Below are 26,791 nucleotides of genomic sequence, written 5' to 3' on the forward strand. Positions count from 1 at the left end.
CAGTAATATTTTATACATTTTAGACAATAATTTAGAATTACTTTCAATTATCTCAATCTGAAATTTTGATTTTTTTTCATTCATTCCAATTTTTTTGTCCTCCGACCAAATTGCGTTGATTTGGTGATACTGTAGCCAGCCTGTCATCTTTCCCTTTAGTTCTTCATATGGTCTTAGTTTCCAGCTGTCTTCCGATCTAATCAATAAATCTTCGTAAGTCAATTTTTGCTCCTCCGTGTTTATTTTTTTGTTTATTAGATTCAGAAGACATCTTAAGGCAGCCCTGTTCAGGGAAGCTTTTAATGTTTGAAGTTTTATTCTGTTTTTAATGTTCTGTTGAAAGCCACCCAGAGTGGCTGGGGAAACCCAGCCAGATGGGCAGGGTAGAAATAATAATAATAATAATAATAATAATAATAATAATAATAATAATAATAATAATAATAATTTAAAAGCTTCGTTCCACTCCTGTGGCAGGAAGGTGCGGGAATAGTTAATGGAGCATGGCCGTGGAGTTTATAAGCCCACATCATGTTCTCTTTGGTCACTTTTGGTCTTCCCACTCTGGTTTTCAATCCAGAATTTCCAGACACCTAAAGGATGAGAAGCATTTTGTTTGTTTGTCCACAGATTGATCGAGTTGAACAGGTTATTTCACCTACTCTTTACTGCAGGCCAGAAACAGTAAGGATTTCAGCGCAGGTGTCATATTAACTGGCCACATTTTGAGCAGGAATTTGCAGGAAAAGTTAGTATGGGAGAAGTGAGCAGGTGACCACAAATGGGACCTCTGAAGCTAAGGGGCCTTTCTGGAAGCCAGCTTCGTTGGCTTGGAGGACGTATCCTGGATATAGAACATTCTTGAGGCTAACCTATCTCATTTGCCAGGAGTTGTGGGGCCCAGAGAGGCAGTGGAGAAAGGTCTCCCTACTCACTGGTCGAGGGGATCCAGCCTAGTAGCTTTGGCTTCTCATTCCCCTGGACGTGGACAGGATTTTGCATACACAAGGGAGTCATTCGAGAATAGCTTCCTACTCTGCTTTCATTTTGCCTGCAGATGTTATGCCAATAAACGTGTCCCTAATTCAAACTCCTTTTATGTGTCTCATTTCTACTTACGTTAGTTTAATAGCTTTTTTGTTTATCCCGGCTTCTCATTTCTCTAGCCTTAACTTCAGTCCATCTCATTTGCTCATGAGCGTGTGGTTTTGTTTTAAAAAGCAATTATTAATGTTCACACACAATTCCAGGCACCATCTGTGAATATACACCATTTTGCCAGTGGTGGACTTTGGGCTCTCAAATTTCAAGTGTCCAGTGTCACTAAAATTTGGCATACCCACCCACGTTTGTGCTCTATTCTACAACATTTTTGTGGTGCCCCCTGCAGCTGATCCAGTTGCGTTACACTGAAACCCTCTGACTTTGCCTAATATACACGTTTTCCAGCTATTTCCCCCAATACGTTACATTTTTGTAGATTGTTTCCTCTAATATGCACATTTTCCACACTCTTTCCCCTCAGCAGAGCATGAGACTTATGTGTTTGAGCCCCACGTTGGGCCAAACAATTCCTGCATTGCAGAGGGTTGTACAGTGGTACCTCGGGTTAAGTACTTAATTGGTTCTGGAGGTCCGTTCTTAACCTGAAACTGTTCTTAATCTGAAGCACCACTTTAGCTAATGGGGCTGCCCGCTGCCGCAGCACGATTTCTGTTCTTATCCTGAGGCAAAGTTCTTAACCTGAAGCACTATTTCTGGGTTAGCAGAGTCTGTAACCTGAAGCGTATGTAACCCGAGGTACCACTGTACTAGATTATCATCTGGTTCCCTTCCAACTCTACAATTCTATGATTCTAATGTGCACATTTTTGTATGGCTTTTTTTTGTGGGGGGGAGTTAGACAACTGCATTTCAGAATTTGGAGAAGTGTGAATTTTGAGTGAAAGGTGGGTTTTGGTTTGTATATTGGTTCAGAAAGTGTGTGTTAGGTAGCTTTGAATTAAAAAGTGAACCCCCTTTCTAATTTACATGCAAGAATCGAGAGCTGTAGTTATACCATCCCACAGAGTTCCATGCTTTCTTCTATTATTGGGGACAAAATTATGCAATCTGTTTATCTGAAGAAAGCAAGTCTAAATGCAGTTGCAGAGCTGCATTTATCTGATCCCTGTGTTTGTTATGCAACCTTGAAGCTGAAATTTAACAATTTGTTTTTACTCTTGTTTCTAGGTTTGGGGGCCAGTTATTGATCTTTGACAGTACTTTACCTCCTGACCCTTAGATATGTAGGTTTTGTTTTTTGTTTGACTTGGGAACAGCATCTTGTAAAAGACCTTGCCGAAGGCTTTTCAAACTTTAAATACATTTTAATCAGCCAGTGCTTCTGTATCCAATACTTTATTGACACATTCAAACTATACTGCTGAAACTATTTTAAGCTCCATTATGATGGTAATTTGAAAATATTGACTCTGTTGTATCTCTGTGTGTCTCCCCACCCCCACCCCCACGCTTTAAAGGTCTTTAATTTACTCTTTCTTTCTTAATCTTCCCTTTCTTGGACTGTGGAGAATTCCTTGAAAGAAAATACAAGCAACCCACAAACCTCCCCTGACATTACAGAATACAGTGGTAGCTCGGCTTAAGTACTTAATTTGTTCTGGAGGTCCGTTCTTAACCTGAAACTGTTCTTAACCTGAAGCACCACTTTAGCTAATGGTGCCTCCTGCTGCTGCCGCACTGCCAGAACACAATTTCTGTTCTCCTCCTGAAGCAAAGTTCTTAACCCGAGGTACTATTCCTGGGTTAGCGGAGTCTGTAACCTGAAGCGGATGTAACCTGAAGCGTATGTAACCCGAGGTACCACTGTACACAGAATAGAGGTACTGGCTGCAATAGATACTGGCATACCCATTTAAATGAGTCAGTTCTAGCATCAGACCTCAACCACCAATTTTATGGTAGGGGACCTAAGGAGGAGGCAAGAAAGTCAATGTATGCCCTTTTACACTGAGTATGGTTTCTATGGAAAAGGGACTAACATATGGTTACCAGATTTCTTTCAGCAGCAAGAATACTCACCGGAAAGTATTGGAAGACACAAGAATTACCCACCCGAGAAGAATGGCAGACGAAAGTGATGGACTATATGGAATTGGCAGAGATGACTGGCAGAATCTGGGACCAAGGAGAAGAGTCGGTGGAAGAAGATTGGAAAAAAATTAAAGTATATCTTCAAAAATATTGTAAAATTAAGGATTGTTAGAAAGATGTTGGAAAAAGAAAATTAGGTGGGTTTGGTAGAAATGATATAAAGGATTAAGTAAAAATGAGTTGATGAAATTGATGAAAGAGAGGACGTTAAACTATAATATATTAAATTAAATTACTTAAATGAAAATAAGGTTGGAAGGATTTGCTGAAAAAACGATTTGAACTAGAATACAAAATTGGGAGGTGTGAGGAGGTCAAAGAAACAAGTAAAGGAAGAAAGTTATGTAAAGGTTTAATCTGTTCTTTTTCTTTTTTAAGCGAATGTATTTTTTTTCTTTTTCTTTTTCTGTTGCTGTTGTACTCTTTTTTTTTGTATTTTGTATTGTTCTTTTTTCTTTTTGTAACTTTAAACTTTGAATAAATATTATTTAAAAAATCAACCAGATTTCTTTCAATGTATCTGGAGACACTTTTTTTTTTTTTAAAGCTGAGTAGCAACAGGGAGTCAGTAGTGGGGATGGTGAGGCAAAAGACCCTGGGCCCAAGCACACATGCATATTGTATAAAGGTGCAAAGCCCTACTTTCGCACCCTGTGAAACATAAATGCGCAGAGTTAAAAAAAACCTGGGCAATGGCCGCCTGCGCACAACTCCCAAGCCTCCCCCGATCAGTCAAAACAAAGGGGGAAGGGGGAAGGGGATCGCACAAGACACATCTTATGCGCACAAGACACATCATATGGGGACTTCCGGCGTGGAAAAATGGCGGGTGCCACGGCAGAGAGCAGCTCCTGAAGTCGGCCAGAGCCAACAGCACTACCAGGCTGGCTCTGAGCTGCTGGGGCTCCGCTGCCACATTTCCCAGAGACAGATTTGCAAATCTGGGGACTGTCCCCGGGAACCGGGGATGTCTGGTAACCCTAAATTAAAGGTTAAACAGCAATAAAATAAAATGATATGCAGTGCAGACCCTCCAAGTGTCCCTATTTTCCAGGGACGGCCCTGATTTAGAGAAGCAATCCCAATTTCCGATTTTATCCTGGAATGTCCTGCTTCCAGGCATTTACCCAGGGTTGCATTTCCATTGGGAAAATCGGGGCACAGTATTAACTAACAGGCTCCGGTACTCCAAATCAATGGCAATACAGTGGTACCTCGGGTTACATACGCTTCAGGTTACAGACTCCGCTAACCCAGAAATAGTACCTCGGATTAAGAACTTTGCTTCAGGATGAGAACAGAAATCGCGCAGCGGTGGCACGGCAGCAGCGGGAGGCCCCATTAGATAAAGTGGTACCTCTGGTTAAGAACAGTTTCAGGTTAAGAACAGACCTCTGGAACGAATTAAGTACGTAACCTGAGGTACCACTGTATTATATTAAGTGTTAATAAAATTAAATGGAGGTGCCAGGTCCTTCTCTGCCATTCCAATGGCTTCACACTCAATGGCCAGAACAATGGCCAGGGTTTTGCTTCTTTGTGAGAGGTGGAATAGAATTCTCCTTCATTGCTTTCCTGATGCTGCCATTCATCAGTAGACCTAGGGCAGGAGTTCCATTTTGGAAGGCCTTCTTGGAAGATTGCTGTGGTTGGGATCAGAAACAGCCTTTCGTGTCATCACCCAGTCGTGTGAAACACCCTGCTGATAGAGATTCAGCGGGCGCCTTCTGTGCCAACTTTTAAACCCCTGCTGAAAACTTTTCTATTCCATCAGGCCAAGTACACCCCCACAAGGGTCTATGGGTGTTTGTTTTTAATTAATTTTTGCTTTTAACTTGTTTTTAACTTTGTCTGACTCTGTGTTTTCATGTTGTTGTAAACTGCTGTAATATCTATTTTTTTTATAAATAAATAAAATGAAAGAAATGGGGAATTGTCACAAGGGAGAAGGATTTCTACATATTTGGGGGATGGGGTCTTATCAGTACAAACAGTGGTATTTGCCTCTTTCTCCTTCCTTTTAAAATGTGGCTTGGCCACAGATGCAAACACCAGACATGTATATTGCCATATTGTGGACAATGATTGGTATCTTGACGAGACAGGGTTGTGCCCACAATAGGCTCTCAAACGTCCATATAGTGCCTAGAAATTCTGAGGGCCTGGCCCTTAAAATGGTTAATTCTGTTTATTCCATAAATTGGTAGTTTCGCATTCCTGTTACTCCGAGATACAAGTGTGTGGGAATTGTAAGCTTCTAGATAGCTTCCTAGGCAAGCTGATAACTCCCTACTGCAAGTGTCAATGTGTGAGATTGGCAGAAGCTTATCTGTGTTGATTTCCTGCCAAGTCTCTGTTAGCCTTTCACTGTTTGGTGGAAAATCCAAACAGCAGAAGTGAACTGCATTGGTGGGAAATGGATGGGAAACCCAAATACTGGATGGTGTTTTGACTTTGGTGGGAAACTGGTGTGTTGCCTAAACACCAAATTTGGCTTGTGTAACCTGAGTACCAGCAGGTGCTTTACTGAAGATATATAAGCCCTCATAGCACACCTGCTTAATGGGAAGCCCACTTAGACTTTGGCCAACATTAGGGCCGCACTTTGTCCGTCAGGAGTCCTTATACATTGTTACACAAAGGGAGCTCTCCGGCCAACGCAGAGGGGCATAAAATTATCAGTTTGGACCTTGCTTTTATTCTCTCTATCTTCATCCTATGAATTAATTTGTTAAAAAGCAAAGGTATTCTTTATTTTCTATCTGAATCCAAAAGAGCCATTTCCCCTCTGTAAATGCAATGTGATCCTGCTTTTAGAAGCACAGTAGTCTCCCATGATGCTCTATAAAGCACTCCATTATTCATAATGCTTTGAATAAGGCCCTGTTGAGGGAACTAGGTGGTGGCCATGTTCTCAAAAATATGTAGAACTCCTCCTGCTCCTTGTAAAACTCAGCGAAATTGCCACCCAACTTTCCTGGCCTGCATATAGGTCCACAGAAGTGAGTTGCCATTTTGGGTGCAGTAGAAATTATCAAGGCTAGGAACTATTGGCACAGCCTGTCCTCTCCTTTGGAGCACAAGTAGTCTCTGTGAGTGCCCTGAAATGGGTGTACATTTCAGCAAATGACATCAGCATGTGCTGTGCATGTGAGCTTCACCAGGGGATGAATTAAACAGTCTATCACACTTCCTGAGGTAAGGCCAGGAGAGGGACAGAAAATGAGTCAACTGAGCCAGATTGGGAATTCCTTTGAATTCACATGGGAAAAGGCGTATCATTTAGGGCTAAGATCCTGGCCACTGGTCCCATCACCTCCTGGCAAATAGAAGGGGAAGAAATGGAGGCAGTGAGAGATTTTACTTTCTTGGGCTCCATGATCACTGCAGATGGTGACAGCAGTCACGAAATTAAAAGACGCCTGCTTCTTGGGAGAAAAGCGATGACAAACCTAGACAGCATCTTAAAAAGCAGAGACATCACCTTGCCGACAAAGGTCTGTATAGTTAAAGCTATGGTTTTCCCAGTAGTGATGTATGGAAGTGAGAGCTGGACCATAAAAAAGGCTGATCACCGAAGAATTGATGCTTTTGAATTCTGGTTCTGGAGGAGACTCTTGAGAGTCCCATGGACTGCAAGAAGATCAAACCTATCCATTCTTAAGGGAAATCAGCCCTGAGTGCTCACTGGAAGGACAGATTCTGAGCAGAGCCGTCTTTTCCATATGGCTTAGTGGTTCATTGCGCCAGGGCGCTGGCCTCTCAGGGGCGCCCCAGCGAGTGGGGGACCTGCACGGCTTTGCCGGTGGCCTCCCCTTTCCCTGCACGCACGCCAACTGCACCCCATCAAACATATGGCTGGCGGGTGCGCAGCTTCCCTCCCAAGCCTCTGCGGGGATTGCTCTCCCACAGCGGCATGGGGGAGAGTTGCGCACACACACCCCATGGCTGGCAATGTGCAGTTTTGGCCCGCCCCCCACTATCCATGGTAATTTGGGGGCACTGAGCGGATATTTGCACTCCAGCGATGCATCTGCTAAAGACGGCCCTGATCCTGAACCTGAGGATCCAATACTTTGGCCACCTCATAAGAAGAAAAGACTCCCTGGAAAAGACTCTGAATATTGAGGGCACAAGGAGAAGGGGACGACAGAGGACGAGATGGTTGGACAGTGTTCTCGAAGCTACCAGTATGAGTTTGACCAAACTGTGGGAGGCAGTGGAAGATAGGAGTGCCTGCCGTGCTCTGGTCCATGAGTTCACAAAGAGTCAGACACGGCTAAACGATAAACAACAATATTTTGAAGAGCAAAAAAGAGGACACTTTTGCCGACTACTACTTTTAACAATGGATCGCTATTATGACTCTACCCATGAAAAAGCGGACATATGGCAACCCTTTTTAAATGACAATTAAAAGGAAAGGGTTTTAGATTCTTTACAGTTGGGGCCCCAACGTAACTCCCAAGTCTACAGTCTTACTTTGCATATTTTTCATGGTGATGCTTCTTTAAACTAAGGAACCACTTCAATAAAAGGTAATGGGACCCCTGACTATTAGGTCCAGTCGCGGACGACTGTGGGATTGTGGCACTCATCTTGCTTTACTGGCCGAGGGAGCCGGCGTACAGCTTCCGTGTCATGTGGCCAGCATGACTAAGCTGCTTCTGGCGAAACCAGAGCAGTGTATGGAAACACTGTTTACCTTCCCGCCGGAGCAGTACCTATTTATCTACTTGCAGTTTGACATGCTTTCGAACTGCTAGGTTGGCAGGAGCTGGGACCGAGCAACGGGAGCTCACCCAGTCACGGGGATTCAAACCACTGACCTTCTGATCGGCAAGCCCTAGGCTCTGTGGTTTAACCCACAGTGCCACCCGAGTCCTAACTTCAATAGTGATGCTGTAATTCCCTACCAAACTCAAATATTTGATTAGGGGGCAAAATCTGTATTTGTTTTCTCCCCAAAGCCAGTGCTACTTTATGTACTGTTTACACCATGAGCAGTGAAGGGAAAGGATAGCAGTGGGGGGAACTTCCTTGAAAGTTTCTAGTCAGATCAACATAAGTATGCCAGCATCTCGCCTGCCACAAATTCAGTTTGGATCAATCTCTTTTGAGTACATATCTACAGTGGCACAGATGGAAAGACAGAAAGAGTGCAACATTCTTTTGTAGTTATATACCCATGCAAATCGTTAGTTGTTACTGAACTCCAACAGTGAACTCCCAAGGACACAACAGCCAGCTCTAAAAGCTGTTGATGTGGGGGAGCTTCTTGTTTCTATAGTTGATCCGCTTTAAGTGTTGCTGAAGTATTGTTTTTTTCCTGCAATTTGCTGCAAGAAGAATTATCACCGAAATTCTTAATATAAGCACTTGATATAAAACTACAGTACTCAGCCACGACCTTAGCCATGGCCAAGATCTTCCTATAAAGTTTATTCATGAATGAGCCCTATTTAGCAAAGGTTCTCAGCCATGCTAATTAAGATTTGCTGTATAGAGGTTCCGCCCACTTCATTGCCTTTTGATTGGGACATAGCCTCTCTTAAGTGCCCTGGTGTCAATTTTTGTTCCCGCAAAGCCACTTCAGAGATAAGGAGGAGGTGGGCTTGCGGGCTTCACGCCCCTCCCCACACTCGCAGGGGCTGGCAGCCGACCTGGTTTTCCCTCCCCTCCCACCTGTTAGGTAGGCTATATGACATTGCTATGGACCTCGGTTGGTCGCCGTCAAGGGGCCTGGTAGGAATTTTCCCAATTGGCAGATTGGCACCAGCCACTTGGTTTTCGCCTACCTCGTAGCAAACCGTTACAACTCCACGGTATTGGCGGTTAGGCATTGGTGGGGTACTGTTTTATTGTTATGCAGATGAAGAGGGAAGGTAGCGCCATCACCTTCCCCTGAATCAAAGGGTAGTCCGGTAAAGGATTCCAGGGGGCGTGGCCTTGTCCTAAGCCTATGGAGGTGTGGGCCCCCGCGCGGCAACTGCAGGGGGAGGTCCTAGTCGACATGCCTCAGCAGGACTCCCCCTACTGTTGGTTAACCCTCACCGGCCTTCAAGCATGCAACCTGAAGCCGGTTAGTTGGTAGGGCCAATGCCTAAGGCCAATACTGCTCAATTCCTGTAATCAATAAAGTTGTGGCCTAATTTGACCCATTAACTCGAATTCTTGTGTCTTGTGTCTTTATTTCTGAGGGGGGAGGCGGGAACTCGCCACGCAAAGGGGGTGTTACTTAGGATTTGACTCCATTTTTAAATGGGCTGAATAGTAGAGTAAAATGGTTCTCTTTTTTGCTATAAAAGTGAGAAGAAAACTTAAGAATCGGGGGAAACCAATAGTTTAAATCCCACTGGGTCGGTTATTTGTCACTCTCTTACATCACAGCATTGCTATAATTAGTCAGGGCTGGCTCAAGACATTTTGTTGCCCAAGATGAAGGACAATATGGCACCCTTCTCCAGGGCCCATACTGGGAAAATATCTTTCACTGCCCTTGAGGGCAGCAGGCTAGCAAAGTGGCACAGGGCAGGCCACAGGGCACTCACAGCTCTGTCCCCTCCCCACCCCTCAACTTCTGCCGCCTGAGGCAGCTGCTTCACTCTGCCTCATCATAGGGCTGGGCCTGCTTGCCATGTTTTTCTCAAAGGATACTCAAGGCAGCTATTACAACAAGTACTATATGTTAACCACTCTGGACACTTGAAATCACAGTACAAGTGCTATATTATTTATTCACCATAATGTAAAGCTGATCGACTGAAGGTCATGTTTTAAAAAAGAAAAGCACCACTACAAAGTCAACAAACACATTGCAATAAATGCAAAATCCTGCTGATGTGAGCAATCTCTGAAAAGGGTATTTATATGCAAACTTGACTCTTATGTGAGTAGGAAAATCAAAATGGCAGGGGCAGGGAACAGCAACTTAAACTCCAGTTTCTTCCACATCAATGCTCACATTCTTGCCACAGTGTGGCTTAAGCTTCCCTCCCAACCCCTTGATCACCTTCCATGAAGAAAGGGAACGCAATGAGGGCTGGGTGCATTGTTTGGGGCAGAAGGGAAAGCCAAGATAGGTGGGTGGGTGCCCCAAGAAACACAGGCAGGGAAAGAGGACGCAGACCTGGAATGATTCAGTGTGTGTCTTCACAGAGGTTCAGAGGAAGACAAAGGATACAAATGAATGAACAATAGATTCAGGGTGATGATGGATAAATCAGGGAACTAGGCAGAGGGCCTTCTTGGTGAAGGGAGAAGGAAGGGTTAACTAGAATATTATAAGGCAAAAGAAGCTAAAAAGCTGCAGTTGTGGTTAGGCAGCTAGCAGAAACCGCAAATGCGTCAGCTCTGTAGGCCAGAAGCTGCTTCCTGTTTTCAGCTCTGCAGACTGGGAGCTGTTTCCTGTTTTTGCAGTTGTGGCAGTTAGCAAACAATGGCTGTTTACTAACTCTGCCAGGTCAAGAGTCCATTTCCTGCCTTGCCAGTCAGCAAGAAATGCAGCTGTTTGCAAATCTAACCAGCCTGCTAAGAAGGCCTTTCCTGCCTCACGTTTCCTGCTTTGCATGCAAAAGATAAGAAAAGGCACGTACAAGCAAGAGGGGAGGGGGAAGTGCTTAGCTAGCACAAAGACACGTATGAGGAATGTTTAGCAAGCAATATAGATCTGCCATATAAGGGAATAAGTTGAACATTTGCCAGCTGATTGGGAAAATTTGAGGAAGGAATGGGAGGGGAGGGGGAAATGCTCAAAAGGTATAAGAAGGCTTGCTGAAATGTATTTCTTCACAGCCAGTTTTCAGGAGCTATCCTGCTGGTTGTCTCTGTGCACAGATTGCAATAAACTCTTTTCTCCAAAGAAGTTGCTTTCCTGGTACTTTTGTTCCCTCCAAGGTCCGGGGATGGCGAGGCTGTGTTGGTTTCTGCTTCCTTCACTGAGCAGCGAAATGCTTGTCACAAGACAATGTTTACATTCCACGGTCAAGTGCTGTTGGGTTTTCTCACGGGAAAGGAGACTGGATGTGACGTACACTGGTTTCCTATTTTTCACTGTTCTTTGCAGTTCAGTGTGATTCTCTCCGTGCTTTAGAGGAGAGAGGATGCCTTTCTCTGCTCCGGCAGAGGGAAGATGTTTTTCTGTAAATTACCAGCTTTGAAGTGTAAATAAAGTAATATAGAGCATGTTGGCACGTACTTTTCATCATTCCGCTGTGCACTGGACACTGCTTATCCCCAACATTTGGTTCCGGGCCCAGAAAAACGCAGTGTTTTGAGAATGGACTCCAGAAGTCGGGCTCCTGGCAAAGGAACAAAGGAGCAAAGAATTGGAGTGCCGGCAAAGGATCGGAATGCAGAGGGCCGGATCGGACGATATCTCTGTGCGTCAAGATGATTTGATGAGGTATGTGCTACAGCTCCGGACAGCCTGCCAGCTTCTAATTAATGGCTTTATGGCTGGACTTTGAACTTTTATAGCCGGTTTTGCCGTGGCACAGGCAAAAGGCTAGAAGGATAAATTTTTCCTATGCTGGGGGAAATCGAAAGTAAAGCAGCTGCAGCAGTGTCGCAGCATGAATTTAAGACAGCAGAGAGAACTTTCACTTTTGAACTTGCCTTTGGAATGCGGTTTGAAGCAGCTGCAGATAAGCAAAGCAGTTAAGCAGAAAGGCACAGGTTCACAGGCAGAGGCTGTTTTGAATTTGCTTTTGGATTGAAGCAGCTGTACACAGACGCAGCATGTATAAAGCAGCCTGATTTAAAGCAGCAAAGATGACGCTAAAGGCTAATGCCAAAGTCATGATGGCCCTTCAGGATGCTTGTGGGATTCCTAAGCTCAATAGGAAGAACTATGCGGACTGGGTTCTCTATGCAGAGGCTATTCTGCGGAAAGAGGGTCTGTTTAAAGTTATTACAGAGACCCCCCCAGCTCCAGTTACAGATGAATGGAAAGCTATGGATTCCAAGGCAAGGGGAACTCTTACGTTGATAGTATCCCCAGAAGAGCTCTGTCTGTTGCGTGATAAGACCTCAGCCAGAGAAATTTGGGACGCTTTGAGAGAGGCTCACTTGAGGACAGAAGCTGGGTCCACAATGTTTTACTTTAACAAGCTGCATAATATGGCTCTTGCTGAAGGTGGAGATGTGCGTATACATCTGATGGAGATGCAGAATCTGAGACATGAGCTGCAACAGAGAGGACTCAACTTTCCAGAGGAAGTGTATTCCTTTATGATACTACAATCTTTGGGTTCAGGTTGGGAGTCTGTTGCGACTCAGATTGCTGTACAGCCAACTGCTCAGCTAACAGTGGACTATGTTACTGCCGTGATATTGAATGAAGCGGATCGCCGGGGTGCTAGCTGCATCAACAAGGGGGAGACTTCACAGACGTCATCCCATAGTGCAGTGGAACCACCAGATGGCGCCAAAGCTTTGAAGGCAGTGAAATGCTACTCGTGTGGACGTCTAGGCCATATGAAGAGGGAATGCAGATATCCCAGGGCCAAGACAGAGCAGCGCAGCGAAAGCTCATCGCGTGGAAAAGGCCGAGGCAAAGGCAAAGGTCCGGTGTCCAGGACAACGCAGCACAAGGCAATGGTCTCACGCTTCACTCCAAAGGTTGCAGAGGTCCAGAAGACATCTAGATCTTTCTTCGTTGTTGATTCGGCTGCAACGCATCACATGTGCAATGATAAGCGACTGTTCGTGTCTTTTACACCGCAGGAAGGTGCGATTCACCAGGCGGATGACCACACAATCCCCAGTAAAGGCTACGGAACTGTTGTTCTTCACAGTTTGGACTTATCGATACAGGATGTGCTTTATGTGCCAGATGCCAAGCATAATCTGCTCAGCGTTGGACAGCTGAATGAGCGGAAAATTGACGTTTCCTTTAAGAACAAAAGGTGCATCATCACAAAGAAAAATGATTATGTATTGCATGCTGAATATGTTGATCGTTTGTATGTTTTGTATTTTGATGATGTTGTGCAGGATGACACTTGTTGCATTGCAGGTTCTAACAAAAGTTTGCATGCAGAATGTATTCACGATTTTCATCGAAAATTTGGTCATTTGCATTTTGAGGCAGTATCTAAAATGCCTGCCTTGGTTGAAGGTATGACTATTAAACCCTGCAGGTACCACATGAAGTGCAAGGCATGCGCAGCAAACAAGGTGAAAATGGCTGCGAAAGGTAAGGTGTCTAGTAGGCAAGCTACAGAACCATACCAGGTTGTTCATGCTGATTTGGTTGGACCACTAGCGCCCTCTTTGGGTGGAAACAGGTACTTCATGGTTCTCATTGATGCATTTTCCAGGTATATTTATGTGTACAATCTCAAGCAGAAATCAGAGGCTTTTCCAAGGTTCAAGGAATTCTGTGCTTGGTTGGGAAATGTGCATGGTAAGAAGGTAAAGACTCTTTTCAGTGATCGCGGGGGAGAATTCACTTCTCAGCAGTTTGAAGCTTTTCTGGCTGAGAAAGGAATTCAACACGATTTGTCTAGTCCTCGTTCGCCATGGCAGAATGGACTTGCGGAACGAGCAAATCAGACATTGCTTCAAGGGTTAAAAACCTTGCTGCATGATGCCAATCTTCCAGAGAGTTATTGGGCCGAAGCTCTCTCATGTTTCACTTACAGTTATAATCGCAGGTTATCTTCAGCGATTGGTTGTACCCCCTATGAGAAGATGTTTGGCAAGAAGCCATACATCAAACACATGAAAATTTTTGGTTCTGACATGTGGGTTCACTCACCACAAAACTCCAAGTTAGACAAGCGTGGATTGCATGGTATCTTTCTAGGTTATCAGAAAGGGTCTTACGGAATAATGATGACTGACTCTAAGACAATTAAGCTCACAAGAAGTGTTGAGTACAATGCCAAGTGGGGGGAGAATGTGGGAATTTTCCAATGTTATCCTGATGACAGTGATGAAACTGAGGATAGTCAAAAGCAACCGCAACAACCCACACCCACTGATGAAGGTTCTGAGTCTGAGTCTGAAACTGAATCGGGTGATTCAGAGGATTTCAAGAGTGCGAAAGCCTCTATGCGACCCTCTGAAAGCTCTGATCAAGAATTGGAGGAACCATTGTTCACAATAGGTCACTTTTCTCCTAAGAAGGAAGAGGAGAGTGTTGAAGACTTAAGGCTAATTCGCAGGTCACAGAGAGCAACAAAAGGCAGACCTCCAAAGAGATTTGCTGATGAGTTTGCTAAGATAGCAGTAACAGCTGTTAAAAGCTCCAAGAAGGTGTTTGAACCTTCAAGTTTCCAAGAAATCCAGGATTTGGATTCAAAGGAAGCTGAGCCATGGTTAAATGCCATGAAGGCTGAGCTTGATTCCTTGGAAAGGAACAAAACATGGGACCTTGTTCCAGTAGTTCCAGGAATGAAACTGCTTGGAAGCAAATGGGTCTTCAAAGCGAAGACAGATCAAAATGGCAAGATAGTCAGACACAAAGCCAGATTGGTAGCCAGAGGTTTTGCACAGGTACCAGGTGAAGACTATCACGAGACCTACTCACCCACCGTGAGGTATGAGAGCATTAGGCTTATGCTCAAGCTAGCTGCAGAAGAGAATCTACACATTAGTCACCATGATGTGAATACAGCTTTTCTGTACGGATCTCTAGATGAATCACTTTATATGCTTCCACCTGATGGCGTACAGGTAAAACAGGGATTTGTTTGTGCTCTGAAGAAGTCCCTTTATGGTCTCAAACAAAGTGCACGGTGTTGGCACACAAAACTCACTGAAGTATTGTTTTCTCTAGGTTTTAAGCAAGGGAAAGCTGATCCATGTGTATTTGTCAAAGAGGAGGGGCAAAAGAAACTGTATTGTTTGTTTTATGTTGATGATCTTTTATTCTTTTGGAAGGATGTCACAATGTACAATAATGCCCTAGCTCAATTGAAAGAGCACTTTGACATGAAAGATCTTGGTGAGGTAAACAACTACCTATCTCTGGAAATAGAGAGAGATCAAGATGGTAACATTCTAGTACACCAGTCACGTAAAATTGCTGATGTGTTAAGCAAACTAAACCTGATGGATGCTAACCCTGTAGACACACCGATGACAACAGGTTATCAGGTAGATGACACTGAAGAAGCATTTTCTGATACTACACTGTACAGAAGTGTGCTAGGCAAGCTAAACTTCATTGCCAGATGTTCAAGACCTGACATTGCTGTTAGCTGTAATTTGCTAAGCAGACAAGTCAACAATCCTACTGTTAAGGATTGGAAAGCTCTGAAACGCATAGCGCGGTATTTGAAAGGCACTATGCATTACAGACTGAGATTTAACAATCAGAAGTCTGGTGGTCTTGAGATATTTGCAGATGCAAGTTTTGGAAGTGACACTACAGACAGGAAAAGTACGTCTGGAGTTTGCTATAAGTACAATCAGGGTCTATTTGATTGGTCATGCAAGAAGCAAACAACAGTTAGCTTAAGTACTTGTGAAGCTGAACTGAATGCACTGTCTTATTCACTTAAGGATTGTGAATGGTTGTTACAATTGTGCAAAGACATGAAAATTCCTGTCAAATGTCCAATCCAGGTTTACCAGGACAACAAAGCATGTTTGGCTTTGCTGAATTCTGAAGGTTGTAAGCAAAGCACGAAGCACTTGCAATTAAAGTTGCAACATGCTAGGGAACGTATTCAAAAGGGACTCGTAACGGTGTCCTATATGCCAGGTAATGAATTTCCTGCTGATGTATTGTCCAAGATTGTATCAAGGGATCAACACTGTACCTATGTGCAGAAGTTGGGTTTGTACTGATATTGTACGAACACGCTGCCCAGTGATGTTCACAGAAAGGGGGAGGATGTTGGTTTCTGCTTCCTTCACTGAGCAGCGAAATGCTTGTCACAAGACAATGTTTACATTCCACGGTCAAGTGCTGTTGGGTTTTCTCACGGGAAAGGAGACTGGATGTGACGTACACTGGTTTCCTATTTTTCACTGTTCTTTGCAGTTCAGTGTGATTCTCTCCGTGCTTTAGAGGAGAGAGGATGCCTTTCTCTGCTCCGGCAGAGGGAAGATGTTTTTCTGTAAATTACCAGCTTTGAAGTGTAAATAAAGTAATATAGAGCATGTTGGCACGTACTTTTCATCATTCCGCTGTGCACTGGACACTGCTTATCCCCAACAGGCTGATGGATCCCTAGGTAAATAAGGCTTCATTGGTAGTGGTGCCTGCCCTATGGAACACCCTCCCATCAGATGTTAAGGAAATAAACAACTGCAGTGGTACCTCGGGTTACAGACACTTCAGGTTACAGACTCCGCTAACCCGGAAGTAGTACCTCAGGTTAAGAACTTCAGGATGAGAACAGAAATTGCGTGATGGCGGCAGCAGCGGGAGGCCCCATTAGCTAAAGTGGTGCTTTCAGGTTAAGAACAGTTTCAGGTAAAGAACAGACCTCCAGAATGAATTAAGTTCTTAACCTGAGGTACCACTGTACCTGACTTTTAGAAAACATCTGAAGGTTTCGAGAAGTTTTTAATGTTTGATGTTTTATCATGTTTTTAACATTCTATTGGGAGCCGCCCAGAGTGGCGGGGTGTAAATAAATTGTTGTTTCTCCTCTTCCTCAACAGTTTGCTCTATGTATAGATATAGACATAGATCTGCATGGAAATTCTAAGCATTTTTGTGCTTATTTTTTATACATTTTAAAGTGGGGGAATGGACAGAGAAGTGTGAATTTCAAAGGCTATCTATGTTTTGATTTGTGTATTGGTTTGGGGAATGTAAATTAGGCCCTATCTGCAATATACATTCAAATCCCAATGGCCATCTGTCATGGATGCTTTAGTTGTGATTCCTGCATTGCAGGAGATTTGAGGTCTACAGTTCTGTATGATTCTATCATACCACTGCTGCTGTTCATATGTTGCTGCCGCTCAAGTGGACCAGCATGTGTGAACTAGCCGTACAGCTAAGTGTACAAATTATTATTATTATTAAAATGTATTTATTAACTGCTTATTTAATGATCTATTTTGATGTATACTTTCGAGTCCCTTTAGGAATTCTGGCTACAGTCTTAAGTAAACTAACCTGGAAGCATATCTCACTAAATTAGTGGGGTTTACTTCTAAGTACACATGGTTAGTATCAGTTTGTTCCTCTTATATACTAAGCTTGTGAGTTAGGTATGCATTGCATGCTAATAAAATTATGAAATTATAGTGATACTGAAACTGTGTTCATAAAATTAATGCAAATGCTCATTGGTTTAGTTTAATTGTTGTCAAATATTTGGCTTAATCATACTCCTGCCTATTGGGAGTCTTAAAACAAAAATATGTTCATATCTTGAACAGATCACATTTCTTCTTTGGGCAGGGGGAGATAATTGGCAGTAAAACAATTAAATATTATTTACAGTATGACTGGAAGAATGTCAATAGTAGTATCACCTGCAAGAGGCTGGGCTGATCTTCCTTGCTTTGTCCTAATGAAAATACCCATGCTCATCTCATACAGTGTTCATTTGCTTTTGCATGAGTAAGGTAGTCATTAATATTCATTATCTAACACATATTAATAAGGGTGCTTACACATGAATATTTATAAACTTAGCTTGTACTAAACCATTAAAAGGCATTATTCAACCATGCAATTTTGATGGAGACATGTTGGAGATAATGCGGTATTAAGACATGCATAATACGTTAAGATACTGTACTTCATTTTTATTTAGTCTTGGTAAAACCTGAAGATGATGTACCCCACAGTAAAAATAATAACAAGAGCAACAGATGCTAGTAAGTTAAAAGGAGAAGATGGAGGGAACTTAAGAGGCCGTATTTGCCTTTTAAAAATTATTATAATTTGTTACGCACTTGGAGTGAGTGAGTGAGAGCTGTCTTGGATGCATGTTCAAGTAGAAAACTGAATCTCCCCAACACAGACCTTGCTGTCTATGGTCATGTCTACCCTGTAGACTGATTACTGCATTGCACAAAAATGTATTTATTTAAGGAATTTCTATGCTGCCATTCAAGGCAAAGCTCTCCCAAGGAGGCTTACAAATGTAGACTCTGAGAACTGGAAAGTCATCTAGTGGTCTTCTAGTCCAACACAGTGTACTAAGTGCAGGATCTGTAATGTGGGGTGCAGCTAGAGAAGACCTGACAAATGGCAGTCCAGTCTCTGCTTGAAGACCTCTAGTGAGAGAGATCTTATCACCTTCCAAGACAATCTGTTCCAATGTCAGCTATCTCTTACTGTTATGAAGTTTCTAGGAACGTTACATGAAATCTGCTTCCTGCAACTTCCATTCATTAGTTACAGAGGGGAAGGGCCACAGCTTAGTGCTAGAGCATCTGTCTTGAATGTAGAAGGTGCCAGGTGCAACCCACGGCATCTCCAGGTAGGGCTGGGAGAGATGCCCTGCCAGAAATGCTTGGATAGCCACCGCCCATCCATGTAGACAATACTGAGCTAGAGCGACCAGTTGGTCTGATTCAGTGTAAGGCAGCTTCTTCCTGTGCGCCTAGTTCTAGTCCTGCTTGCTGGAGCAACAGAGAATGTCTACTCAGAAGAGCCTTCTGGATCAAGCCAATGTCCTGTTTCCAGCAACTGGCATTCAGAAACATATTTTATCTTCTATGCGAAAGGCCATCATATTTGAAGACGGCAATCATGCCTCCCCTTAATCTTCTCTTCTCCAAGCTAAGCGTACCTGACTCTTTCAAGCATTCCCCATAGGATGTGGTTTCTGAACCTGATTGCCCTCCGGACACATTTTTTTACAATACACACAAAGCAATCCAATCACAAAACTAAAAATGGCTGCAGTTTAAGAGCTTAGCACAGCACTCCTCGTAAAATACAGATTGAAACAAGTTTCCAAGGTCCAATTAAAGTTAACAAACTGGGGGCGTATGTACTTACTTTGAGAGAGAATCCCAGAGATAAAGGAAAAGTGCCTGTCTCTAGTGCCCACCAATCTCATGGACCTTGACAGTGGGCCGGCAAGAGGAATCCTCAGTCCCAGGAAGGTTCATATGAGTGTAATCCCCTTTGGAAAAGCTAGGTGCCTATCAGCATCTATCAGCAGGTAAAGAGGAACCTTCCTTGTTAGCCTCCCACCCTGCTTAGACACCAATTTCTGTTATTAAGGCTTTAGCATTTTAACAAAAGCTGGACATGCTTAGGTTGGATTAGAGATGGAGAATTCTACATGTAGCACCTGCTTTCTGTTCCAACTATGGCATATTCCTCCAATATTCCTCAGATGAAAATAGGGACCTTCTATTCTACATCAGTTTACACACACACCCCAGCGCCCCATATACATGCACTGTTGATGGAATATGGAAAAAAGACGGGGCTGGCTGAGCTGCCCTAAAGGCTTCCATCAGCCTGCCTTGGGTCTCAGAGAAAGCACCCGCTCCGTGTGTTTACAAGGCGGCACTTCCATGCCAGCAACAGAGCCGATGAGCTCAGCAGCAGCAGCTGATGCCCCTTGCCCTCCTCTTCCTGCAAGTCCCAATGTGCCACCGGACTTTGATAATCTTTGGTAGTATTGCACCTTGAGCACGGCCAAAGTTTGGTGTCCCCAAATGAATCTTCTCGGTGATGGCTCTTTTCAATTTTGCCCCCCTCAACTTGGCCCCCTATGCTGGGAAACCACCTGAACCACCCTAAATCCAGCACTGTATGCAAGGAGAGTGCCCCCCCCCCCGCTTTTCCATTTGGGAACTGTTGGAAGATATGAAATCCAAAGTGTGCTTAAGTACTGTCTTGAACTGGTTGCAAACTAAATCCATGCTTAAAGCTTTTCTTGAAATGAAACCTGACTGAACATCCTTGCCAAATTACTCTGCATGATAAGAGGGCTCTGAAGGAAGAACCAATAACATCCAAAATACATCATTACTGAAACACCTGCTACTTTTGCTGAAAAGGCAACGCCACTTCTTTCAAATAAACAGCTCGATATATATTTGCGAAATTATACTGTATGAACCACAATGTAATAGGACTCATAATTTGTATCTTTCTAGAATGAACCATAAAATGCCATGTTTTACTAACTACGAGACCCAATAATTTCTCCTCCTGATTGTACTTTGCTGTATTACAGGGACTTCTGGAATAAACATAACATGTTACACATTTTTTCCCCTGGTTATCAGTTAGATTTATTAGAAATGAACACACCGAATGAATATTTAGAATGTTCCTGTTATGAGTATGCTAATGTTCCCAAAGTGAGAACTTCTATAAAGCTATGCTTCTCAAAAGAGAACTTAAAGAGGAGAAAAGCCCCTCATCCTAGCTTTTCTACTGTAAGATTAATAACACAGCAATCTGGCTTTTGATCTGCAATTGTATTATCTGTTGTTAATTTAACTCTAATTCACATCATTTATTCTCATTATCTTAGATACTTTTAATGCCACTCTAAGCATTTTCATTGTTAACATTGTGTTTTAACAGTATTAGGATTTGAATTTCAATCATGATTTCTGCTATAATGTAACTTGTACCCTAAATGAGAACAATTTTGCAAGACTGACTAGAGTTAAAAAAAAAAGCCCCACAAAAAACCCTTAGGGTCTGTTTCACTAAATACATATTCATGCTCATGCATAATTAAAAATAACTTTTTCCATTGTGAACTGCAACTCCATTTTATATCTGCTAAATGCACAAACATGTATCAAAAAATCCACCCTATGTCAGCCTGTTATAGAGTCTCCCAAAGCCAGTTTTGTGAAATTTAATAAAGTCAAGACAGTGGGCAGCTGGCAGCATTCTATACTGAAATAGAGACTCATATTTCAAGTTGGTTCTTTTACTCCTTAAAATACGCATGACTCCCATATATATCCCATTGTTCCTCCAAGGAGCTCAAGGCAGTGCTCATGCTCCCCACCCACTGTCCTGCCACACCCTCCATTTTATCCTCATGACACATCTGTGAAGAAACATATGCTAAGTATGAGTGACTTCTTGTCAGGGAGTGGCTGAAGAGGATTGGTGGGAGGCACCAGCTGAGGAACTCCCAGGGAAAACCCCAGAGGAGGAAGGCTCAGAGCCAGAGCGTTTGTGGTGGGACACCAAGGAGAGGTCAGAGGAAGAAGATTAGGAGGAGGTGCTGGATGCTGAAGGGCCAACAAGGTTTCGTGAGCAGGGCGAAGCTGTGACAGGGAACAGTTCAGACTCTGAGGCTGAAGCAGAGGAGGGGTGGTGGTCAAGAGACTGCTGAAGCATCCTGGGAGTCTTCTTCTCCAGCTGCAACAAGCTCTCCTACCCACCTAGTCTCCAAGACTATGAAGAGCAAAACAGACCAGAGCAGTTTGAGGCTGCTTGGGAAACATCTGGGAGAGGATGAGTCTTAGAAAGAGGAGAAGGCAGGGAGCTTCTGTCCTGGCAACAGATCTATGGGGGCAAAACCTACTGAGAAGTGTTGCTGAGTTGTATGCCATTTCCTTGAATAAAGAGTTGACTTCATTGACAAGTGACTCTGACTCTTCGTGCTGACCTGCATCTGATTCCAGCCCTGACGTTTGTTCACAATCACCCGATGAGCTTCATGGCGGATCAGGGATTAGAACCAGGTCTCCCCTTCACTAGTCCACTACACTACCCCAGCCCAATGGCTATCATAAATATCCCAAGCTTTAGGTATACAGTCGTACCTTGAAAGTCGAACGGAATCCGTTCCAGAAGTCCGTTTGACTTCCAAAACATTTGGAAACCAAAGCACAGCCTCTGATTGGCTGCAGGAAGCTCCTGCAGCCAATAGGAAGCCACAGAAGCCCCATCAGACATTTGCCTTCTAAAGAACATTCACAAACAAGAACATTCACTTCCAAGTTTGTGGCGTTCGGGAGCCAAAACGTCCAAGTACCAAGGCATTTGGGATCCAAAGCACAACTGTACTTGGCAAAGCATATCTTCGCAGATATCAGTACTCACCTCTCAAGTGATTTGCCCAAGGGTGTGTCTGTCCTCTTGGTCTCAGGAGCTGGCTCTGCCATCTGTATCTCTTGTAGAGTCACTTTTCAGAGTTCTGCGTCTGGGTTTTGTTGCTGGGAAGTGACCATGTCATTAAAGAGATCCTCACTTCTCTCATAATGTTCTTCAAAATGTTTGTAGAGCCATCACAAGGAACATAGCTGTGGGGGATAAGGAAGAATGAGGAACAGAATCCTTTGTATCAGGGATGGGGAGCTTGTGGCCCTCCAGACGTTGGTGGACTCTAACCCCCATCAGCATGGTCAAAGATAATGGATCTGTAAAAGTCCAGCAACATCCGCATTTCCCCCATTCCTGCCTTATATGCTATTCTGTGAAGATGTGGAAGAAAAGGAGCTTGCTGTCCCTTCATATTCTGGCAGCATTTCTTCAACAGGTGTCAATCTCAAAAAATAAAGCCAGGTATCACTTACACACATACCCCCCCCAAATGACAAAGATTTGAGTTATCCTGAACCATGCAGGAATCAACAGCTTGAAAGTCTCACTACTGAAAAAACTTGAGAGCCCCCTAATCAAAAGAGTAAGCTTCACATATGATATAAATTACTGGAAAATGTTTTAGACATAAACATATCTCCTTTAAGCGAGAAAAAATGTTTTAAAAGAACATACAGAGCTCTAACCCTTTAGAGAAATTAATAAATCAATCTCTTTTAGCCTCTGACTGTTAAATTAATATCTTTACTAATTATCTCTTGCTAGGGAATCTTTGATCTTCTTTGGGTCAAGCTTAAGTTAAGGAGGGTCACAGCAGTGAATAATTCCTTTAACTGATGACAAATATCCATCAGAGTCATTGGAAAATTAGATTTTCCCCTCTGCCAGCTGGACTACTTTTCTTTTCTCACCAGGTAAGCATTCCTCTCCATTCTGAAAGCTTACAAAATGAGATACTGTCAGGTTGTGTCAAAACATATTACATCTTTACCACCCTGTTGTAATGATGTACTCAGTGCATGGACCATTTGATGAGCAGGCCTGTCAGGGTCTGCATGACAGAAGCGGCTCAGTAGCTTTCTGGCAGGTGGGTTGCTGTTGCTGACAGGGGTGGTGGGGAGAGGCAAGGCAACTGGGAGGTTGGCATGGTGCAAACGCAGTCAGGACCCCCTAACTGGCTCCGCTGGGGTGTTTGCCCTCCACCAACTTCCTTGCCACCTCACCTCTCCCCCTGCTGCTAAGCAACAGCAGCCCTTCTGCCACAGAGCTACCATAAGTGGCTCCACCCCGCTCAGCAAGCCACTTTGGTAGGAAGATATACATGTTCATATCGTACACCAGTCTATTTTGAGACAGGGGTGGGTTGCTAATGAATACGATGATAATGAATAAATATATATTCATTTGGTTGCACCTAGCCTGCTTTTTGGGTGCTGCTCACAGGGTACCACATATGAGGAATGGCCCAAACTGTACAGTTGATTGCACAGAACAAACCTATCCATTTCTTTTTCTTGTTTAGAACCAGGGATTTAAGGGACAGAAACCATTTCCATGGATTTCTGAAAAACATTAATAAATAGATATTTGATCTTCTGTCTTCCTTTGTCTCATTACTATCTGATGCACAGAAATACCAAGAGTTTTGTCACTGCAAGCTTCTGAAATGTTGGCTTAATGTAAACAGGATTCTGTAATGTTACTTTCGGGATGACCAAATTTTGATTAGATTATTTACTCCTGACTTGCTAACTGGATAAAAATGTAGACAAGTCATTTCTACAATCACAGATTTACTTTTGGCTAGCCTGATTTCCACTACTTTCAACTTTTGCTTCTCCGTTATTAAACAGGGAAGCGGGAACCATGAACCAACATTGACATAGCTGTAAAAATGTTTGGGGAGGTTGCAGAAACAAATGGTTTTATATTTCTGACACCTTCTGAGACACTTTTTTCTTTTTCTGTTTTTTTTTTTAAGAACGATGAAGAAGAGAGTGGTAGCGATAAGATTTATTAGATCATTTTCACTCCACTGACAATGCCTTATATGTGGTTAAAATACAGATAAAGGAACCCTATGCATAATGTAAAGCAGAAGTCCAATAAATAAAACAAAAGCTCCACCAAGAGTATAAATGCAGCAATTTGAAATTTTAGGGGAAAGCTCTGTTAACAAAAGGAAGTTGATTAAGGTTCATTAAAGTGATGTCACGCAGTAATAAGTCTCAGAGACACAGACAAGCATGTAGGTAAAAGTGGTGAGAGGGTAGACGGTGTTATTTGCTTCCGTGTAGGAGTTCTGTATGAGAGATCTTTCTGTAGCAAATGAGGTGGCAAATGATATCCAGAATAATGACTTTGGAATAGCTCTGAGCTGCTATCCCAATAAAAGATAACATAGACAACTGTATCTGCAATATAGGCTGGAGATTTCTGCATGTTCATTCTGGGCAAATGCTATAAATAGTCTTGTATTTTTTTTTATATACTGCAGATGTTACCATACACATGGTTGAGACAGGGCAGTGACAGAGCAAAAACAGGTCGCCCGATTGCTCAGAAGTTTGATCCAGAAAACTTTCAAAGGAGCCAAGGAAATGATATCACCTGATTTATGGCATGTAATGCCTTAAGAGAGAATCTAATGAAAATGATTTACAGGTGGTACATGACACCAGTCAAGCTTGCAAAAATTTATAATTTACCTGACAATAAATGTTGGAAATGTAATGAGACTGAAGGTACATTCTTTCACCTTTGGTGGAAATGCCCAAGGATTAAGACATTCTGGGAGATGATTTATAATGAAATGAAAAAGGTATTTAAATATACCTTCCTTAAGAAACCAGAGGCCTTTCTCCTGGGCATGGTCGGCCAATTGGTGCCAAAGAAGGACAGAACTTTCTTTATGTATGCGACAACAGCAGCAAGAATACTCATTGCGAAGCATTGGAAGACACAAGATGTACCCACCCGGGAAGAATGGCAGATGAAGTTGATGGACTATATGAAATTGGCGGAAATGACTGGCAGAATCCGAGATCAGGGAGAAGAGTTGGTGGAAGAAGACTGGAAAAAATTTAAAGATTATTTACAGAAATACTGTAAAATCAAAGAATGTTAGAAAAATGTTGGAATGAAGTTATATGGCTTTAGCAGAAATGTTATAAGGAACTATCATAAGTACAAATAGATTGTTAATGCGTTAAAGGGAAAAATAAGGTTAGAATATGTTAAGATAAATATAGTACATAAAATAGAGGAAGGAATTGCTGAAACAGTTAATTGAAGTGGAATACAAAAAGGGAGGTGTGAGGAGGTCACTGAAACAAGTGATGAAAGATAAGATATCGAAATTACTGGATGTGTTTTTAATTGTTTTGTTTTGTTAATTTAATGTCTTTTGTAGTGTTTTTTGTTTTTGTAATGTATTGTTTTGTCTTTTTAATTTTTTCTTCTTTTTTGTAATCTTTAAACTGTTAATAAATATTATTATTATTTTTTTAAAAAGGAAATGATATCACCTGATTTGATCTGGTCTTTTGGCGGAAGACCCCAGCGGGGTGCCAAATTGAATGAAATATGGGGGGGGGGCATGTAAGCCCTGCTCCACATAACCAATCACATGACACAGCACACAACCATACCCCCCCCCCACACACCATTTGAATGTCAATGGCCATTAACTGGGGGGGGCTCAATTTTTGGGGGGGGGCTAAAAAAGTTGGTTCCTATGGACCCCAACAACTAAATTGGGGGTCATTGATGCTTGAAACCATCACGTGCAATGTACTTGGAGTGGGGAAGCCTCTGGAAACCAGAGCCCTATGGAGACAGGCTTAGAATTTCAACTTTAACGATTACCTGAGCTGTTGAGGGGATTGAAAGAGTTTGAATTGATTCAAACTATTTATTGAAAATGCATTTAGTCTTTAGGATAGAAATCACCTCCAAAAAACAAGCAGTGTTGAAAACTTCAGGACTGATTGCTTCTAATTAGTACATACCGGTAATTATTTTAGCTATTCTTTTCCCACCCCATTCAGATAGTGATCCTACAACCTCATCACTTTTTTTTGTTCTAAGATTTGTTATATGCGAAGGAATCTTTTGTTACTAAGGCTGAATCAAATACTATTTGCTACCTAAGATATATTACTAACTGCTATTAAAGTTTTCCTTTCTAGCTGCACAGCAGTTGACCAAACAATTCATAAGGATCTACAGTGGTACCTCGGGTTAAGTACTTAATTCATTCCGGAGGTCCATTCTTAACCTGAAACTGTTCTTAACCTGAAGCACCACTTTAGCTAATGGGGCCTCCCGCTGCCACCGCACCGCCGGAGCACAATTTCTGTTCTCATCCTGAAGCAAAGTTCTTAACCCAAGGTACTATTTCTGGGTTATCGGAGTCTGTAACCTGAAGCGTCTGTAAACTGAAGCGTATGTAACCCGAGGTACCACTGTACATACAAATATTATAAAATCTGTAGGCTTCTCATGGCTTCATGACTCGAGTGGGTTCTTAATACATTTATAATATACAATACTGACATATTCATAATATACAGTAATCTTAGACTGAAAATTATAACAAACAAGACTTTGACCTTATAAACTACAGAGTGTAGGAAATGTGTCACAACTATATTTTTTTTCACAAATAGT

At 42.7% G+C, this 26,791-nt stretch overlaps 1 long non-coding RNA gene across 4 annotated transcripts in view; it reads right to left on the reverse strand.

Annotated features, from left to right (window-relative positions):
- Positions 1-26,791, reverse strand: part of LOC310844103 — a 129,877-nt gene that overhangs the window by 96,042 nt on the left and 7,044 nt on the right. For 3 of the 4 annotated variants that reach the window (XR_014563933.1, XR_014563934.1, XR_014563935.1), the window contains exon 2: positions 22,121-22,320. This is a non-coding gene — a long non-coding RNA (uncharacterized lncRNA). Of the gene's footprint in view, positions 1-22,120; positions 22,321-26,130; positions 26,544-26,791 lie in introns of those variants that run through there. The other variant, XR_014563936.1, reaches the window with a different exon arrangement.

Source organism: Podarcis gaigeae (genome assembly GCF_964106915.1).
Source record: "Podarcis gaigeae genome assembly, chromosome: 4".
NCBI classification, from domain to species: domain Eukaryota; kingdom Metazoa; phylum Chordata; class Lepidosauria; order Squamata; family Lacertidae; genus Podarcis; species Podarcis gaigeae.